The sequence below is a fragment of the Rhinolophus sinicus genome, linkage group LG05 (assembly GCF_036562045.2).
Source record: "Rhinolophus sinicus isolate RSC01 linkage group LG05, ASM3656204v1, whole genome shotgun sequence".
In the NCBI taxonomy this organism is placed as follows: domain Eukaryota; kingdom Metazoa; phylum Chordata; class Mammalia; order Chiroptera; family Rhinolophidae; genus Rhinolophus; species Rhinolophus sinicus.
Genome location: NC_133755.1, coordinates 170,272,070 through 170,286,285, shown reverse-complemented (window position 1 = coordinate 170,286,285; position 14,216 = coordinate 170,272,070). Strand labels below are relative to the sequence as shown.

The 14,216-nt window shown below is 43.3% G+C and overlaps 1 protein-coding gene across 3 annotated transcripts in view; it reads right to left on the bottom strand.

The window, feature by feature from the left end:
* PLEKHG1 (pleckstrin homology and RhoGEF domain containing G1) overlaps positions 1 to 14,216 on the bottom strand; it is a 212,190-nt gene that overhangs the window by 175,853 nt on the left and 22,121 nt on the right. Inside the window, exon 1 of one of the 3 annotated variants that reach the window (XM_074333704.1) lies at positions 1,254 to 1,276. The exons of the other annotated variants lie outside the window; for them this stretch is intronic. The gene's annotated coding sequence lies outside the window, so the exon portion shown is untranslated. Of the gene's footprint in view, positions 1 to 1,253; positions 1,277 to 14,216 lie in introns of those variants that run through there. 3 annotated transcript variants of the gene reach the window in all.

The window sequence follows — 14,216 nt, the reverse complement described above, 5'->3', positions numbered from 1 at the left end:
TCTCCAGGCCTTTTTGGCAGGCAGTTCACACCTAGTATTGGCAGATCTATTGTCAGAAGAGAGTCTCCTTTGTTACCTTCCCCCTTGTCTCCACCATCTAAGCAATCACAAGCCCTCACCATTCACTTAGTTGCACTGCATATATTTATTAGAACAACTTTACATTGTGTTTGTAACCATAAAAAGCTTTGTTGCCATCCCTGAATAGCAAGTAAATAGAGGCAAACTATTCAAAAGACAGACCTTGTTCTCTGAGTTGTGCCCCCCATCCCCCCACCCCCAGGCAGCTGACACTCACAAATGGACACTGACTTCAGGATAATCAGGGTCAGCAGAACCCTGTCACTTTCAAATGTCCATTCTACACACAAGGAAAGGACTCTTTTGCTTTGTGATAATTAAAGAGAGGTTTTGTGAAAAATTACAAGAATGCATTGTACGGTTGTTTGTTTTTTTAAATACTAAAAATTACAATATCACAGCCTGTGTATACTATTTACACAAAAGATGACCCTGCCCTGGAATTGGAGGCTTTTGCAACCAACAGATGGTGAGCATGGAAACGTAACATTCCACCTAACTATTAAGTTTGAAGCCTCTTTTTTCTTTACTCAAAAGGAAGGCGATCTCTCTTCATCCCATTCATCATTGAACATGATAATGTGGTTTAGATTAGTCCTTTAGATCTTAAATGAACCAATAAGACTTCTAAACATGAACATGCCCATGGCATTTATTGTTCTTGCTTCTTAATAGTTCGTATAAAAATCAGAACATGAGACTAATCTTTAAATGACCACTTAGCTTAAGATTCTAGTATTTATACACTAATGTTGATGTATATTCAATATTTATATAAAATGTGTATATTTATGTATATAAATATGTATAGGACACACACATATATACATATGTCACTGCTCTGAAAGTCAAAGCCTACAGTATAGATACAAACAGTCAAGGGGTGGAAAATTCAGGACATTGCTAGCCAGTATGTACAAGTTGCTCCCCAGCAAATAACCAGCTCTTTATACTCATAAATGGACTCTCCCAGGACAAAAGCATTACTATTCACCAAAATAATAGACAGTCATACAGCCAACTAGCTTCACCATGTGGCTTTGGTCAAGTAAGAATCATGACTGCAGTAAAGAACATGAACATTTCAAAAATCCCCACCATTCTTGAATCAGATCAAAATGCACAATTCCAGTCCAGGACTCCACAGAGCGGCTCTCATTGGCACCACCTACCTTCTGCACTTGGGTTTCCATATTTCTTCACTTCACTTCCAGCCATTACTCTTGACAGTTTTAGCTTTCACGTTGAGTACCCTTAAACATGCCTCATTCTAGAGTCTCCTTAGCCTCTCTCAGCACAGACCTCCATCAGCGATGCCTCCGAGTTTCCGTGAAGCCTTGGTACTCAAAGGCTTCAGCTTTGTCACAAGGGTCATGAGCAGTACTGTGAGAAATGCAGCCCTCGGCCCCAGACCTCCTGAATTGGAACCTGCATTTCCACTAGCTCCCAGGTGACTCTTATGCGGAGTAAAATGGAGAAGTGATCCTTCAGACTTTACCACACAAGACAGAGCTTCACGTGTGGCCTCTAGATGCAAAATAGATTCGCGAACCACAACTTTTTCACAGACTCCCTCACCTCACCACATAGAGACTCAAACATCTACTTTCTATCTTTGGAACTCAAGAGTGGTCTCCCGTCATGCTGCCTGCCAAACTCCTTCTTCCTTCCACTTTTTGTCAAGCTGCCCTCAGCAGCACTTGATGCTTTCACTTCTTCAGCTTGTATGAAACCTGCAGCATCAACCCACAGCCCTGGACCACCTCCCCTGGGCTCCCAGGCTGCGAAGATATTCTGGGAAATGGCCTTCAGCAGGCCTCTTGGGTCCTGCTGGCACCCAGGCATCAGCAGTGAACTCTGCAAGCAGAGGCCAGGCCACAATCAAGCCTAGGGACTATGGCATCCAACATGCCTTAGGCCAAAGGACTGGCAAAGATTAATAAACCAGGCACTGCAAAGACAGGGTGTCTGAAGGAACTTATAGCTAGGAGGAAAGTAGGTCATGAAGTCACAAAGTCAGTAGGGAGTTTAAAGATTAATAGCTTTTGGAAATTGGGCAGGCAAAGGGTTCAGCACACATCTGGAACTCAATAAAAATGGATTGAACTAAGCGAGTCAAGGCTACCCATAATCAAAGTTTTGGAAGCAGCTCTTGAGTTAGGTGCAGAGACACACACAAACACAGCCTCCCACCTGAGATTTCTAGACACTTGATGACGGTGCTGGGGGTGGGGAGGATGGCTGCAACCAGTGACCATCTGGGGGAGCCACAGATACATTCTGTTCTGCCGAGCTGGCAGAAGAAAGCTGTGTTAGATGTCCTAACACACTGTAAGACAGTTCTCAATACCTCTGTCTCCCCTTCCACGCTCGTCTTCCGTGAATGCGGTCACCTCCGACTTCAGACAAGATGGCGCCATCAGTCCAGAGCACCCGGACTTAGCCTCACCAAAGAGACCTTCCAGTTTGCATTCTCAGAGGAAAGGGTTTCTCTCTTCAACTAGGTGAGTCTGAAAGCATGCCCACCATAGAGATACATGTCCTTCTTGTCTCCCCTCTCACTCCCACCAATCCCTCATCTGGCCCTCTGCATGAGTTTCTTTCTCTTCATTTCCCAAATTGGGCTCAGGGCCATACTGTTGTAATGCCTGTACACCCTTCTGGCTAGTCCTATTTCTGTTCACTTTTAGAGGAAAACACTGAACAAGTAGAGAATTTTCAATCCACATACGCCTTTTTCCACCAGTTTCCTGTACAGATTCATTTGTCTCCCACTCAGGAGACAATTCCAGAACTGACGAGAGGTGGCTCTTCTGCCAAGTTCAGCTCTTACGTGGTATCAGTCATCTTTTACCCTCTGCAACATTTCACAACACTGAACTATGAGAAAGTTTCCTCTAGAACAATCCGACTGTGAACTTGTCTGAAGCACCTCCCAGGGTTCTGCTGCCTTCTCCATGGCCTTTGCTAGCTTAGATTTCCTCTTCCCAGCCTTCATGGCTCTATATGGGTTGAGCCAGCGGGTTTCCATCCTTGCTCCTTGAGCGCCGGGAATCATAAAGAGCCCCTCCCCTTCTGTACATGCCCCTCCCTATGGGGAAGGGGCATACTTACTTCCCACTCCTACTCCAATTTTATGCTATTCATATTTGTGTCAAATTTTGTTTCTACACAGATTTTATGGTTTTAAAGGACTTGAAAACCATTGCTGATTGGTATAAGAAAAGAAGGTTCAGTTTCTGGTCCCTATGATGAAATTTACTGGCCGTGTCACCTCTCAGACATCAGTTAACTAGCTGAAAATCAAGAATATCCTTCTTGCCCACTTTGCAGGGATACTGGGAGGTCGAGAGAGAAAACACACATTATTCCTGACACTGAAGTCCCTAACATATGATGGCCCCTGGGCTATCTTCTCTACCAGTGGTGTGTGCCCTGCCACCCTGTCAGGAACAAGACATAGAGGAAGAGAGGTGTGGCCGCCCTGGGCCACACTTGCCTAGGCAGCAGCTTCAGCTCTCCTCTCCCCACCATTCCCACCCTGGCCCCGTGAGCAATGCCCAGGTCACACCAAGTCTGACCATCCTTTATAGCACCCGACACTCTGATAGTTGCATTCTGCGGATCCGTTTGTCATGGCCAATTGTAAAAGCAGACAAAAAGAGAACTGGACTTTGGAAGAAGTCTTTCAATTTACTTCTTTTTACTTATAAAGGTAATAGATGCACACTGTAAAAAGTTTAGAGAATCAAGAAAAACAAGGAAAAAGCATCACTGATAACTCAGAGGCAATCATGGCTAATACTGTGGGACTTTCTTTCCAGTCTGGCCTATTTGTTTATTTATAATGGAGAATGTAAACAATTTAGTGTGCTCTGACCATTTTCTTTTTTTCCCTGAGCATTATAACACATGTATAGGAGAAAACTTTACACTGTTGACCTTTTCCTACTTGCAGCAAAAACTCTTCAGAAAATGTCAGAAATACTGTCTGTTTGTTGTAGGAGCCAGAGAGTTCTGAAAATGGTGAAACTGTTCTGATTCTCAGTAGCCCAAAAGCTAGGAAACGCTGGTGGACAGCCTGGTGGCAGTGGCAGAGAAAGGAGGCAGCTAGGCCCTGGGAGTACCGAGGGCTAAGAAGCCCGGGCAGGAAGCTGGCCCCTACAAAGCTCTGTTCCCTGCTCCCTGGGGCCATCCTCCTTACATGAATCTACTCTACCAGCCCAAATCCCCTTCTTCTCACCAGCCTGGTTCAATCCTTCATCCCGGTGTTTGGGGGCCTCTAGCCATGCTCTGAAGCATCTGTAATCCTCCTGTTAGCTAAGTGAGGAGTGATGGTTAGCAAGAGGAAGTGGAAGCTCTGAATCCAGAGTCACAAGGGAATCAATGTTCTGAAATGCAGACTTAGAACATGTATTTTTCTAGAACTCTTCCTGCACGTGGTAGTTCAGTTACTTTGGGTATCTCGCTAGGTGACCTAAAGATGCCCCCACTAAGGCATGAGTCTTCATGCCACAAGACTTTGTGAGATGACATGAGATGTAAGGTGTGGCTTTCATGTTGGGCCTCTAGGGGATCCCATTACTCCCTGTGAAAAGGGGATGCGGTGACCCCAAAAGGGCAACATCATCCATTGCATCACACCCCATGGTCCTGTCTGTTATGCACCTGAAAGCAGACCTGGGAAGGAGGGTGTTAGATGAAGGGCAGGTGGGCTTGGTTTTTATTAGAAAAGAGAAAGATGGTGGTGATCAACTTTGGTCCAAAAGAGATGGACAGTTGCAAAGTTGGAGCTGAAGTGTAAATTTCTTTCTAAATAGGCTAGAGAATGACCTGGGGCCTAAGACGTGGAACAACACAGCCACAGAAGATCCAGAAACCTGTATGTACCCCATGAGCTTTTGTATTCCGGGGCGTATGAGATTTTCTTTGCCTCTCTTACTCTTCCACAGTAGTTAGTAAAATTTTTCAGAGTTTCAGCTTTCTCTTCTGATTGAGAGATATTATCAGGCTTCCACCCCCTCTATTTCATAGAAATTTCATTGAGGCCACCTCTTTGCCACAAAATGCAATAATGTACTCTCAGCATCTTACTTTATTGTGCAGCAGTTACAGTGTGATCGAAAAATACAGTGAATGCTAAAAAATAAAAAATTTATTACATTAGAAGACACACTGCCATTAAACCCCCTCAAAATACTCCCCCTTGCTTCAAACACACTTATGCCATCGTTCTTGCCACTTTCTGAAGCAGTTCTGGAAGTCCTCTTTTGTCAGTGTCTTTACTTTATCCTCCATCGTGATAACGTTCTGTCACATATCGCTTCTGGTACGGCAATTTCTGTCAAATAAAAACATTACAGTGTGTCCTCATCTGCCTTATTCACTGCATCTGGCACAGACTGGATCTGGTGCAACTTCTGGCTCTTCACCAAAGTCAAAATGACCATGAAAGGAAAAGATTTTGAATTTATTCTGGACGTCAAGGCAGCCACGACAGTGCAACTAAAGACACTCACGAAAGAGGACTTTCAGAACTGCTGCAGAAAGTGGCAAGAATGATGGGATAAGTGTGTTCAAAGCAAGGGGGAAGTGGTGATATTTTGAGGGAGATGAATGGCAATGTGTCTTTTACTGTAGTAAATTTTTTTTTTAATTTAAACATTCACCGTATTTTGTGATCACACCTCGTATGATATACTTTCTTTGCTTGGCTTCCAGGAAACCACAGGCTCCTGCCTTTCCTCCCCTGCTGGCTGTTCCTTCTCCTGGGCTGGGTCTTCCTCTTCTCCATCCTTTAAGTGCCGAGGTGTCCCAGGATCCCCCTTGCAGCCTCTTCTCTGTCTACTCTCCCTCTCTAAGAGATCTTATCCAGGCCTGTGGTTGTAAACACCGTTGATTTGCTGATAGTTTTCAGGTATATGGCTCCTCCCTAGACTTCTCTCTTGAATACCAGCTTCACACATCCAAGGTGTCTGCTGATCTAATTTCTCACCCTCCCTAACAGCCTTATCCCTGTTTTTCCCACCTCAGTAAATAATGCCAACTGCACTCAGGTGTCCAGGCTAATGGCCTCGGCCTCATCCTCGACTCTTTCCTTTCCGATGCCCCACAGCCAGGCTATCCCCCAGTCCCACTGGCTCTACTCTCAGCAGAAGTTCAACCGTGGTTCATCACATCTACAGCCTCCACCCTCTCCCAGGCCACATCACCTCTCATCTGGACTGCTACAGCCTCCTGCAAACTGACCTCCCTGCTCGCGTCATGCCCCCCAGTGCTGACGCCATACACAGGAGCCAGAGCTATTCTGCTCATATGCAAGATCACGGTATTCCCGGGCTCAAACCCCTCAGTGACTTCCCATCACACCCAGAGTAAAGTCAAGGTCCTTCCCAGGACCTGTTTCCCGCATACCATTCTCCCCTGGGCCTCCTAGCTGAACACGGTAGAGATCTTTGAAGAAGGCTCTAGGGACCGTGTTGTTCAAATATAAAGAATGGTCTCATCAGTGATTTCCCCCCTCAAATAGCCTTTGGCCTCAACCATGCTGGCTGGGAAGAGGCTGCCCAGATAAGTACCCCTAACATTTACTAAACAAATAAAACAATTTTTTTTTTCTGATTTTAGAATTCCTGAAAACCTGAAAAATACAGAAAATAAAATAAAAAAGTCAAGTGTCAAAGCCCAAAGAGAACTAATTATTAACACTACTGTTTTGGTCTAATTTCTTGCCATTCTTTTCTACGCAATATTGAATTAAAAAAAAACAACTGATTGTTTCATGTTGATTTTATCCTCTCTTTTCTAACATGTCTTAAATGTTTTTCTTTCATCATGGACAGTTCTTGGGAAATCTTACTTCCACGTCACAGTCCCTTGTATGAGTGTACTGTACATTACCCAATCCTTTATTGTGGAAAATTTAGGTTGTTGATTGCAGCAATGGCAAATGTTGCATATAATCAGGTGTACAGATAGGTTAATTTCTTTGGGGTATAATTCTAAAAATGGAATTACGGGTTCAAAGGGTACGAACATTTGAGGCCTTGATACATATTGTCAAATGGCTTTCTGAAGCATATACTTCAAGCAGCAATGTGTCTGTGCTCAGTCCTTTATTTCAGGCTGCCCCGAGTATACGCCACCTGCCACCGGGATGTACCGAAGTCATCTCAAGCCCCGAAATGCTGAACCCCAACTGGCTCCTCGGCCAATTACCCCACTGTGGCCAATGTCTGTCTGGTCTCCAGGCTAGAGCTGTCAGTTTCTTCTCTACCGGTCTCTCAGCAGGCCCCCTCACCCCATCGCATGCACATGCGTGCACATGCAACAACCCCCCACCCCATACACACACACTTTTCTCTTGGGTCAACTTCTCCATTTCCACTGCTTTCCAGCCTACTTGGAGGCATCGTCTGCATGTGGCTGACCGTGCTGCATTCCCACTCGTCATCTGGACAACTGCCTACCATGCCTGTGAATCACCTGGGGATATGGTTAGAACAAGGATTCTTATTCTACAGGATAACACAATGATTGCGCAATCATTTTTATCCTCTCTGCTAGATGACAAGGCCACTAATAGTAGGGGCAGAATATGAACCAACTCTATTGAATTAAATTAATTCGACCCAGAGTCCCTCCAGTTGAGTCAAGTTAATGCATAATCTAGAGGGAGAGGGCATAACATAGCAGGGCAAGGACAGTGTGTGTGTGTGTGTGTGTGTGTGTGTGTGTGTGTGTGTGTTTTCCTACCTACATACCATCCCCAAACAAATGTCCATTTGCTGAGGATCCTTTGAAAATTGATCTCAAGGAATCTAAAGAGAAAGCAGGATTAAAGTGCTATGTGTGGAAAGCGACTATGCTATTCGTCCAGACGTTGGGGTTTTCTACTAGGTCAACATCCTTTTTGAAGTTTACACCAAGAAAAATATACACATATTAAACAGCAGTGGCAATTTACAGTAAAACAGAAAATCCCACTCCGAGAAGAAAACAAGCAGAAACATATCACATTTCAAACCTCTAAAAGTGGGAGTTCAAATGCCGAAATCATTGTTTCACTGTCCAGTTTTGCTACAGAAATAGCATTTCCTCAGATAATTATTCCAATATTATCAAACCTTTAAAACATTTACTTTGGGTTCAATCTGTTTTACATATGTCAGATATTAGAATACTTAAATTCATAATATTGAATCTATATACGAACGGGTTCTCTTTAAAAACCCCGCTATCATGTGGTTACAAGGGCAACATGAAAAATAAACATTAACAGAGGCCTACATCTGTTCTTGAAACACAGAATAAAGCCTGCATTCCATAAAACTCCCTGCATATGACACAGTAACATGTTTGGAAGGCAACAAAGCAGAAATTGTTTATCATTATCTCTATAATCTGGGATTGACATTTCTAAGAATCGCAGACGGCAATAAACTCCTCCAACAGCACTGAAGGCAAGAGTGTAATGGAAACCTTTTCTAATCGTGGCAAGCATATGTTGACACAGACATGGATATTCCATTCTGCCAGGCGTGACACACATATATCCAATGCTGTTAACCCTGTAATCTTAATACACAAGATCTACGTGTCAATGTTGGCTGTTTCAGGTATGTATTAATTCTTTTAAGTCCATAGCTTGCAGACTAGACTAGTAAAGACTTTTTTGAAAAGATAGAGGTCAAAGAAACAGTGCAGTTTCCCAGAAGGAAACCAGATGTTTAAGTTTCCTTCTCAAAAATGATGTTTTGCTGATTAAAAAAAAAACAAAAAACAAAACAACGTAGAAGAAGAAGACCACTGTTGTTTGTAAGTTCAAGTTTCATTTCTTCACTCCTGAGATTGGCACCACAATAGTCTACTATTGTTCACTCTTCTTAATGGAAGAAACCATGATAACCTTACATTTGAACAAAGAAAAAATATTTCACTTCAGAACGCAGATTGTTGCAGTGTTAGCGAAATTCAGAAGTAGAGATAATGATGCCTTTGATTCTCTCATAAGTGCAAGTTATTTAAGAGCAGATTTTGTAGCTTTTAAGTAGAGTTTTGGAAGAAAAATGATGAAAAACTTTTTTTTCCATCTCTGTCTGCCACAAAACGCCTTTCAAGACATAAATATTTTCCATTTTTCAAATAAATATTTTGTCCAGAATTTGACAGGGCATAAACAAACAAGTCTGTTTATGGACTTGCTGACTTAACTTGTTATATCACATCTCTACAAACGGAGTCTGGGAGCCAGCCCTTCCCTTGTTCTATTACAAGAGAACTCACCACACCATGCAGTCTAGACAGTGGCTTTTCTGCCTTCCTTTCTTCTCAAAGTGTCCCATTAACCATAAAGCATAGTTTATTGGCTACTTTTCCTTCATAAGCTTTCCTGAGTTTACTAACAGTTGAGTGCAAAGATATTTAACTTTAGTTTTCTATGGCCTTGAACTAAATTGAGGGTAAAAATAATACACACACACACACACACACACACACACACACACACACACAAAATGTTTCAGGATGAAAATGAACTGTTCCTAAAACTTCATAGACTATTGTCCCTCAAGCATACCAAACAATGGGCTTGAATTCTTTGATTTTGGCCCTTGAGGGTTTGAAATGAAATCGATAAGCACCTATATAAAGAACTTTACTTCCTTAGTCATATCCCATAATAACTGGCTGGTGTCATAGCTGAACCTTAAAAACCCCAAATACTTGCCAACAGTGTACATCTGAGGGGTCAGAAAAAGTGAGTTGGCCAACATGGGTGCAGCGGCTGTGGACGCTTTTCCCATCACTTAAAAGCAACATACAGTGAATAGAACCCACTTTGCAGAGTCCCCCGTGCCTCCCTTCACAGACAGAACTACACAGGAGACCAAACCCGACTCCTGATCACAAGGAGTTGGATGGATCTTCAAGGCCAGCGTGTTGCAACCTTGGCTTTTAGGAAAGAGCACACTGAAACTCAGCCAGGGCCAGGATCTCTGAACTTTTGCCTCAAAATCTCTGGAGAGGAAAACACCCTCTCTTTGGGCAAATACATGGTATTTCTATACACCCTTCCTTACTGGAAACAAAACTTTTTTTTTTAATGACCTGCAGAAGTTCTTACATCTTTTGGACATTAGACCACTGTCTAGTTCCTGTATTGCAGAGACTTTCTCCAAGTCTGTATACTACTTTTGGTGTCTTTTGCTCTTTTTTTTCATTGCCCTCACAACTTCTTCTGTTGTCATTGAAGTGCCTGAAAAAAAATGTGCAGATATCACTCCTGCCCCCTGCATATTTCATCACTTATCCCTCCAAAGTAGTATTTTCCTATAGAACCACAGTCCCTTATTGCACCCAAGACAATGAACAAGAATTCCAGGATGCCCTTTAATATCCAGTCCATGTTCAAAGGTAAGCAGTTGTCTTTTACTGGCTGAATCATATCCCCTCATAATTTATATGTTGAAACCCTACCTCCCCGCCTCCCCAGGTCCTCAGAATGTAACTGTGTTTGGAATAGGGTTTTTAAAGAGGTAATTAAATTAAAATGAGGTCATTAAGGTGGGCTTCTAATCCAAAATGACCCGTCCTTATGAGGAAGTTTGGACAGACACACACAGAGGGAAGGCGACGTGAATGTCCAGGGAGAAGACAGCCATCGACAAGCTAAACAGACAGGCCTCAGAATGAAACCCACCCTGCCAAACCATGACTTTGAACTTCTAGTCTGTAGCACCGTGAGATTATTTTACAGTTTTTTTGATCTATGACTCAATCAAGGATCACTCATTACATCTGGTTGTTATGGGAAAATTTGGGATATTATGTCAGACAAACTGGATTTCACATGCAGAGTTCTTCCTCTACTCAGAGGGCTTTGAAGCGAATTCCTTGTTTCTGGGCATCAATTTCCCCCTTAGCAACCACAGCTAACCCTGCCAGCCACTGTTGAAGTTGGGCCGATTGTGGTAACGACTGAGAAAAAAATCAAAACTATAGTTTCTGGTGCATAAAAAGTTCTCAGTAAATGTCCCTCTCATTCCTTAATCCAAACAGAAATTCAAGAATTTCTTTTAAAGCAAGGATGAAGAATTGATCACTATGCCTGTAAGAATCAAGAGGCTGATAATAGGGTCTCCCTACTTTTCTTTCACAAACTAAAAGTGTCCCGATTGAATTTCTTGACAGAGACTGTCCTACAGCAGCCATGTCACCAAGTCCTATACAGCATGGAAGGCCTCCTTCGCCCATGAGGAGTTATAAACCGAACAGGGAGTGATATGTACATGAGTAAATCATTTTTATTCCTAAGGGAAGGCAATATCTGAGCATTTGCTTTTGTGTTAGGTCCTGGGCAGAACACTTTGGAAATGAACTCATTTGTTCTCCACCACATCTCTATGATGTAGGTACTGTTTTCTCCTTAGAGAACGAAGCGAAGAGGAAAACTGAGGCTCAGGTGTTGAGGGTACCGGGAGGGAGGGAGGGGTCTCCTGAAGTGGGAACCTTGAGGTGGAGGGACAGGACCCCTAGAACAAGGAGTGGAGAAGGGGAAAGCAAGAAGGCAGCAGCATGCCCAAGGCCCAGGCCATTCCCGATTGTCTGGAGCACAGGGCTGTGAATAGGGCAGTAATAGGAGAAAGAGCTGGAAGGGGAGACTGGGTCTTCCCACTCTGAGGGTCAGAGTGAGAAACCTGTAGTAAATTCTGCAGGCATAGCAACCACTGCAGGGTTTTGTGGGTGTCGCTCCCTCCTAGGGACGGCACACTGCGTTCCTAGGGAGGAGAAAGTACTCCATCTTCTCTTAAGAGCTCTTGTTCTAGATCAGTGGTTCGCAAACTTTCCTCAGGACCCTTTTACATTCCTAAACACTACTGAAGACCCCAAAGCGTTCGTGAATGTGAGGGTTAAGAATGCTAATATTTATCATATTAGAAACTAAAACTGAAAAGTTTTCAAGGTATGTATTAATGTATTCTAAAATAACAATCATAGACCCATTACTATGTTAATGTAACTATCATTTTAATGAAAAACAGTACATGTTTTTAAAACCAAACACACCCTGGTGAGAAGAGTGGCAATGTTTTACAGTTTTCTAAGTCTCTGAGTGTCTGGCTTTATAGACGACAGCTTGCATTCTCACATCGACCTCTGCGTTCACTGTGTTGTGACTGCCTATGTCGTGTAGTGTTCGGAAAACTCCACGGAACCCTCCATGGAGAATAAAAAAGGTATATAATGTCTCAGTATTATTATAAAAGTAGTCTGGCCTCTTGGATCCCCCAAAAGGGTCGTAGGGACCCACATGTGGACCCGAGACCATCGTTTGAAGACTGCTGGTAGAGAACCTAGTGATTTAAGGGGAGGGAAGGGGGATAAATGTGGCTAAGAACAAAATGCCCTCAATTGTTTTTCACAAAGGCACATTTAAAATAGTGCCTCTATCCTCAAAAAGCACCGCCAAAAGATGGCACACTCATTGTCCCCAACAGCACAAGCTCTCACAAACGATGTGGTGTTTTTCCCCTCAAAGTTATTTAACTTGCAAAATGAAAAAAAAAAAAAAATCTCCCCATCTGTTTTCCTCTTTCTGGCTGCACCTGTGTGGTTTAAGGCACGATAACATCAAATGTGACTTCAGTGTCACTTGATAAATTACAGTAGAGTGAGGTTTGGGGTGGAGACAAATGAAACTTCAAGAACGTGTCCCTGACATACAGGATACTTAACAAACGACAGAAGTGGCCTCAGCAAGCTTGCTCACTCATTTCCTATAGAACAGCAACCAAAAAAAAAGATGCTAATTAAGACTCCATATCTACTGGACACAAAAGGAAGTGCCACCTCCTCTCTGATAGACATTGAAACAATGCAGTTGACTAGGTCTTTCTACTTAGAAGGGGGAGGGTGCTACTATAAAACTCCCCTTTGTTCGCTACTCTCTAAAAGGGCCTTAGACACTTTTAGGCACTTAAGAGGCATTGTCACAAACATTTATTGATTTTTAGCTTTGATGTAAGGGAAAAGTCTTCAACTTCCTGTGGTGGTAAAATATCACAAGCGTATTTTCCAGTGATTGTCCAGTAGCATATCCTCTGAGAAATCTATCTCCCTTTAACAAAACCTGTCTGGAGGGGATTAGGAGAGAGGTCCCTACTGACTTTACACTGGGGACAGGTGAGCTGGCAAAGGGACCTTTTGAGGAATGTACACCTTGTGTGCCTGCTTAAAGGGTGGGCTCCCAGCGTCCAGCTTGGCCACCTGGCTCGAGAACAGCAGCATGGGGACGGGGGCGTCTTGAGGAAGCTCAATGCTGTCCGAGAAGCTCTGGCACTGAAGACTGGCCCATGGAGGGCCAGGTGAGCTGGGGAGAAAGGGCACAGGATGGGTGCCCCACCAAGCTGCCCCCCCACATGGAACCACAGCCTGGTGTCTGCAGTTATTTTGATTTTTTCCAAATTTCAAAAAAAAAGTCTGTCCCTGGGAAGGCATCCTCTTCGTTATTGTAGGCAGTATACCAAACTCTATTCTTTACCTTTAGGCTAAAATGACCTCTCATCATAGAGCATCTAGAAAGGCACCTTATAGATAATAAACGCTCATATAACATATTTGCTTTTATCAAGATTCATTCATTTAACAAAGTATACTTCTGAGGACGCACCATGGTATGATACGCGCATTCAGCTTTCTCTTCCTTCCACCTGGTATAATGCGTAGTGGTGCCTGGCACAACTGAGCAACCCCAGAGGCTGACAGACTTCTCAGAGGAGGGGGCATGTTAGGGACCAGTAAGGGAAACAGAGCCTCAAATGTGAATTGGATCAAAGGTGAATCAGATCTCTCATCCATAGCTCAAGGTCAACTGCACTAGCACAACTGGACGGGAGCCGCGAGGACCACAATGTCATAAGGTGTAATGAATTGTAAGGTGTTCAAGTGACAAGATGCCGCCTAAATGGAAAACAGGTAGCACAGAGCAAGGAGGACAAGATGTGTAGCATAAATGATTACAGGTGTATATTGCGATAGCATTCATGTTATAATTAGATAATCGAAGTAAACCACCCTGGGTCCCTATTAGGGCTCAGGACCAGCCTCGAATTTCACGTAGTATTTCCCACTTTACA